This window comes from Tupaia chinensis, unplaced genomic scaffold (assembly GCF_000334495.1).
Source record: "Tupaia chinensis unplaced genomic scaffold, TupChi_1.0 Scaffold000350_1, whole genome shotgun sequence".
NCBI classification, from domain to species: domain Eukaryota; kingdom Metazoa; phylum Chordata; class Mammalia; order Scandentia; family Tupaiidae; genus Tupaia; species Tupaia belangeri.
The window spans coordinates 2,788,092-2,794,924 of record NW_006159844.1 but is presented as its reverse complement, the minus strand read 5'-3'; positions in this window follow the sequence as shown (position 1 = coordinate 2,794,924).

The window sequence follows — 6,833 nt, the reverse complement described above, 5'->3', positions numbered from 1 at the left end:
CGGTCGACTACGTGGGAGTCCAGCGACATAGCCATTACGCTAACTGCTGGTTCCCTAGGGCTGTTTACTTACTTCTCTGTCAGCTCTAACATTGACACACAGACTGTGGAAAGTTTAAAGGGTTCTGTACCTCACATTCCATATAATCTCAAATATGGGGTCTAACTTGATGTGATCATAAAACAGTGAAATTATGTGGTTGAAACTTGTGAGCACCTCTTTTCCTTTTTTCCTGGTGGTCATCTACAGGCAAAATGACCACTTTCAGTTTTCCCTACTAGAGATAGAGGCAGTATTATGGTTTGGTAGAAAGATAGCAGGTCTGTTGTTAGAGGTAGACTTGCTAGTCTCATCTCTACCAGCTGTGAGACCTCAGGTAACTGCTCTGAGCCACTTATCGGCAGGATAGGTGATCAAGTCCTTCTAGCCTTAAGATGTATGGATTTGATGGGAATAATATTACCTGCTCAGCCTACCAGACTAGGTTGTTGTGGGAATTAAAAGAGATCAAATTTATGAAACTACTCTATACACCCTCTACAAAAGATTAAGGAATGTGATACTATTAATTCCCTCTGAAGAATCAAAATAGTTTGCAATTTGCTTTTAATCTTCAAGACTGTGTATATCTTTTGTATTTGGATCTTTAATGATGCGTACCACAATGCAGGACAAATGAACAGACTAATCTCTCTCTCACGAGATGTAACTCCAAGTGTCATTCTAAAGCAGCTGGAGAGAGGATTTTTTTTTTTTTTTTTTTTTTTTTTGAGAAAGAGGTAAAATTAATCTTAGGCACACAGGGTTCTGGTGTTTTTTTTTTTTTTTTCTACTCCTTTCAAAGTTTTGAGAAGCAGCTTACTGTTCCACACTAGAGATTGCTTAAATGGCTGGGACCTTGGTAATGCTAAGGAGGAAACTACTTTGGTCCAGAACAACCCACAGCCAGGAAACTTAGAAGTGAGGGACAAGTGCTGATTGTATGAGAGACACTTTTAGAGCCCAAAGGGAAATAATGGTATCCTTTGGACCTGGCTGTTACTCTTGAGACATGGCAGTATTAGATTATGACCTCTATCCAGCTGTGGTAGTAAAAGATTATTTTCCATTCTTCTATGTCACAAAACTAAAATGCCACATATTCTCTCTCTATATATATATCTTGCTCTCTGTTTATTATCTCATCTATCTGTCTAATCTATCTGTAATTGGATTTAGTTGAGAGTAGTACAAAAAAAAATGAGAGTACTCTTTAGCAATATGAAATGTTCTCTTAAGTCTGCATACTCATAAATCATCTCTCCAGCTAAATTATGTTCCTTGAAGCCAGGAACCATGTCTTTCTCATATTCCCTCAAATACCCTAACAGCATCAGACTCAGTCTAAGCCCATCGTAGGTGCTTGAAGTCACCTCTTGTTGGTAAGGTGGATACTCAAACACAAAGGAAAGCTGCTGAAGACCCAACTCTTTCTCCTATTCTTCTGTGTCCTTGAGTTCTCAGCTTATGGTTAAAGCTGAGGGGTAAGCACTATCCTTACAACTGCAGGGAACATAGGTAAGGGGTGGCAAGGTGGTGCAAAGTGCTCTAGCGAAGATTCTAATTGTCCACTTTGCCCACTGCTCCATGTGATGAATTCTAGATTACCTTGTGGTTATGAGCCTGAGGGACTGTTGAAAAGTGATTTTTAAAAAATTAAGGCTTCTGGAGAGTGGGTTAGATCAAATGAAGGGGACCAGCAGTGTTTATAATGGTACTGAAATTTAATTTCAGTGCTGACCTTTTATTTGACATTTTAGATAATGCTATGGATGTGCTCAGCTATTTGTTCTTAACATATTTTTCATCTTTTAGGGGCACTAATCTACTTAAATTCAAAGTCAACAGAAGAATAAAGTAAATTTTTGCTTAAAAAAATCACTTTTGAAAAAAGTTTATTCACAATATCAACAAAATATGCAATGCATATGAAATAACTTAAGAAATGTTCAAGACTGACCAAGTGTAAAACTTTATGAAGAGGCAAAAAAGTATTGGAAACAAAAATTATGTCCTCAGATGGGAAGAGTTCGTATTATATAGCTACTAATTCTTGTAAATTAACATAGAAGTTAAAAATTCTATTAAAAATCTTAATGAGCTACATTTTTTAGAACTTGAAAACAGAATTTTAAAGTCTATCTGGAGGAATGAATTGGTCAGATTGCAAAAAGTTTGAAAGCTTGAAAACATTAAAGACTAATGATGGTGTGCAGTGATGACGGAAACTAGAGGTGGGAATCTAAATGTCCCACCACTCTGGAGAGGCAACTATGCCATGTATACATCCAACATCCAACCAAGGCAACTCGTAAGTAAATCCTTGGGGAACTATTTCACATGTGGTAGAGACAGGGAGAAGATGTTTACAGCAAGACAAAACCAAACATGACACCTCCTTTACAAGGCAAGGTATAAAATAATTTAAATGACTTTATTCCTACAGCGGAATATTGTGAAACAATAAAAATTAAGGCACGAGAGCTATATTAATGATCTGTACAAACTTCACAAACATCATATTGAATGATAACAATGACAAAATAGGAAGCATATTATTTACACTAAAATATTTTTTAGTTTTTTAAGGGCTAGCCCTGGCACAGTCATTAAGTGCTGTGCTTTGGGATCTGGATCCTACATGACTGCGATTTGAATCCTGGCCCCAGCAGCTGGAAAAACATGCTAGGTGCATGTGCATGCATGCCCTAGATCCTGATGGGGTGGAAAAGTGGAGGAAAAAGGGTTGCAGAGTGATCATGCCCTGTTGGGAGGGATGCTTTCTCTCTCTTTCTTTTTCTGGTGAGCACACAGGACCTGTGGCAGTTAAAAAATAGTTTTTGGAATGCTAAAAAAAGATATATTATTTAAAAATATATGCATATGCTGTCAGGTATAATAAATTAGAAAGAGTTGTAAATGTCAAGGATAGTGACAGGACAGGCAGCTCTTTCTGATTAGGGGAAATAATTGAGGTAGGGAGACACAAAGACATTGACTACATTGCTAATTCTAAAAAGGCTTAAACTGAATGGGAGGCATATGCATGTTTATTATTCTACTTGTCTTTTCATATGGCTAAAAATTTATGTAATATGTTGAAAAGTGTTAAATTATAAATGGGTAAGACTAGGACAATTTCTGTTAGGATAAAACAAATCAATCAAAAGGACCTCATACCAGATATCATAGGATATCATGAAGCTAAAATAAAGAGCGTATTATGGAGGCCAGCAGATGGTGTACTGGTGTGTGGCTGGACTTCAGTTGACCACAGTTTTCAGTTCCAGACCTGAAAATCTTGCAGGGTGTGTTTGCATGTGTGTCCAAGATCCCAGGAGAAGAATGGACGAGGATTGTGGTATGGCCATCTCCCCTGGGAGGTGATTTCTTACTTTCCCTCTCACTATCTCTATCTCTCACTCCAGCAAGTGCATGTTCCCTATGGCAAAAACTTCCAAAAAAAAAAAAAAAGATTATCCGTCCGTTATCAAGGCCAATAATCTGGAGTCATCTTGGACTTCTTTATTCTTCTCACAATTATTATTTTTTTTAAATTCATGCATACTTTTTCATAATATGCTTTTTTATTAACTTATTGAAGGTCTCTCATTTATCCTCTATCTGACCCTTCTCACAACTTACAGCTCTTATTCTTACCCAATTCAAAAGCCACTTCATTTTTTTAGAAATTTGTTACAGCATCAGCCCACTCTTATACCAGAATCTGCATCAGTCAGAGAAACAGAACCAGTGTGTATGCAAACTCATGCGTGTGTGTGTGTGTGTGTGTGTGTGTGTGTGTGTGTGTAGGGGAGATGGGAGATTGACGGAAAGGAGCTGCTTAAATGCAGTTTCTGGGGCTGGCTGAGCAAGGCTGAGCTCTTTCCAGTAGCCCAGCAGGCTGAGCACACTGCCCGCTTCCTTAGGGAAACTTCCTGCTCTTAAGGATTTCAGCTGATGGGGCCCACACAGATGGAATAGAGTCCTGATTAAAATGAAAAATCCTTAATCTGACTAGTTTTACTTAAAACAGTTTGGTATGTATTAAATGAATACATACCAAATGAAAAGGACAGACTTTTTGCTAAGTAGTGTTGGGACAACTGGATAGCTATTTTCAAAGCAGATAGGGAAAAGCCACTACCCTACCAAAATAAGTAAATTTAAATGCCAAATCTATAAGAATAATATGGAAAATATGATGAATATGTATATAATCTTGAATGTACTAGGTCCTTTAAAACTTGACACCAAATGCAGAAATGAGAAAAGAGAAAAGTGGATAGATTTATCTACAAATTTAAACCTTGCTATATCAAAAACACTACAAAACAGTGAAATATAACTATATTTGCAGTGTATACATATATATATATATATGTGTGTGTGTGTATACATATGAGATGGGAAAAGTTCATATTACATAGCTATTAAATCCTTTAAATTACATATATATATAATTGTTAAGAACGAAAACACCCAGGGTCAGTCTTATAGCCTAGTGGTTAAGGGAGCTGGATCCCACATGGATGACTATGGTTTGAAAAACATTCTAGGTGCATGCGTGTGCATGCCCCAAATCCTGATAGGATGGAGAAGCAGGGAAGGGACTGAGATGTGACTATGCCCCATTGTGGGTGCTTGCTTTCATTCTCTGTCTCTCTCTGTCCATTTCTCTTTGGTTAATGCACATGCCCTCTGGCAATTAAAATATTTTGAAGTTAGGTAGTGTGATGTCTTCTGTTTTGTTCTTTTTGCCAGCATTTCTTTTGCTATTTTTTTCAATTCCATACAAATTTTAAGATTATTCTATTTCTGTGAAGAATGCCAGTGGTATTTTGATAGGATTTGCACTGAATCCATAGATGGCTTTGGCTAATATGGACAATATCAGTTCTTCCAATTCATAAACATGGGCTGTCTTTCCTTTGTGTGTGTGTGTGTGTGTGTGTGTGTGTATCTCTATTCCTTTTATCAGTGTCTTATAGTTTTTAATGTAGAGATTTTTACCTCAGTTAAATTTATTTCTAAGTATTTTATCATTAAAAATAGTATTGCTTTCTTGGTTTTAAATTTTTTTTTCTGCTAGTTTGTTATTGGTGTTTAAAAACAGTATTGATTTTTAAATTTTGCCAGAGGGTGAGTATGCTTGCCAGAGAGAGAAAGAAAGAGAGAAAAAGTGAGACTGCATGCCCCATGGGGAATAATCATACTGCAATCCCTTCTCCGTTCCTCTATTTTTGGGGCATGCATGCACATGTGCCCAGCGTGTTTCTCAAGCCAGCAGCTTCAGACTTGAATTGTGAGGTCAGCCTTGTGCCTTAGCTTCCATGCCAGCAGCTGGCCCAAACATATTACTGATTTTTATATGCTGATTTTGTATCTTGCAGCTTTACTGAATTTGTTTCTCAGTTCTAAGAGTTTTTTGGTGGATTTTAATGGTTTTTATAAGATCATGTCATCTGCAAACAGGGACAACTCGTCTTCCTCCCTTCCAATTTGAATATCCTTTTTCTTTTATTTTTAGTTTTTGCTATAGGGTTCCAGTGCTTTCTAGAGAGACAGACAGAGTGAGGGAGGGAGGGGGAAACAGAAATCACCCTACTGGGGGAACGGTCATGCTCAATCCATTCTCCTCTTGGGATTTTAAGCATGTACACATACATGCCTGGCATGTTTTTCATGCCTCTGGATCCAGGATTTGAATTCTTTCTTTCTCTTGTTCAATTGCTCTGGTTAGGACTTTTAGTACTATGCAAAATAAGAAAGATCAAAATGGGAATCCCCATCTTGTCCCAGTTTTTAGAGAAAAAGCTTTCAATTTTCCCCATTTAGTATGATGTTAGCTATTATATATGACATTCATTGTAATGAGGTTTGTACTTTTTTTTTTTTTTTATTATATATGACATTCATTGGTAATGAGGTTTGTTCTTTTTTTTTTTTTCTTTTTGAGTGGTTTTTGCTATAGGGCGCTTACACGCACCAGAAAGACAGAGACAGAGAGACAGAAAGTAAGAAATCACCCCCCAGGGGGGATGGCCACTACGCAATCCCTTCTCCTCCATTCTCCTCTCAGGATCTTGGGCGGGCACGCACGCACATGTGCCCGGCGTGAGTTTAAGCCACTGGGTCCAGAACTTGAACCGTGATCAACTACATGGGAGTCCAGCGACATAGCCATTACGCCAACTGCTGGTCCCCAGTATGTACTTTCTGTATCTAATTTGTTGAGTATTTTTAGCATGAAGAGATGTTATATTTTATAAAATCTTTTTCTGTGACTGTGTTTATTCCTTATTTTGTTGATGTGGTAAATTGCATTTATTGATTTGTGTATATTGACTCACTCTTGCAACTCTGGATAAATAACACTTGATCATGGTGTATAACCTTTATGGTGTGCCATTGGATTCAGTTTGCTAGTAATTTGTTGAAGATTTTTGCATCTCTGTTTATCAGGAATATTTGTGTGTAATTTTGTGTGTGTGTGTGCGTGTGTGTGTCTTTGGTTTGGGTATCAGGGTAATGTCGAATTTATTAAAATGAGGATGGGAGCATTCCCTCTTTCAATTAAAAAAAAAACAGTTTGAGAAGAATTGATGTTCTTTTTTAGAAGTTTTGTAGAATTCAGCAATGAAATCAGTTTATCTCGAGCTTTTTATTGTTGTGAGAATTTTTTTTTATTATTACTGATTCAATCCCATCACTTGCTACTGGTCTGCTCAGGTTTTCTGTTTTTTCCTCATTCCATATTGGTAGGTTGTATGTGTCCCTAAATTCATCTGCTT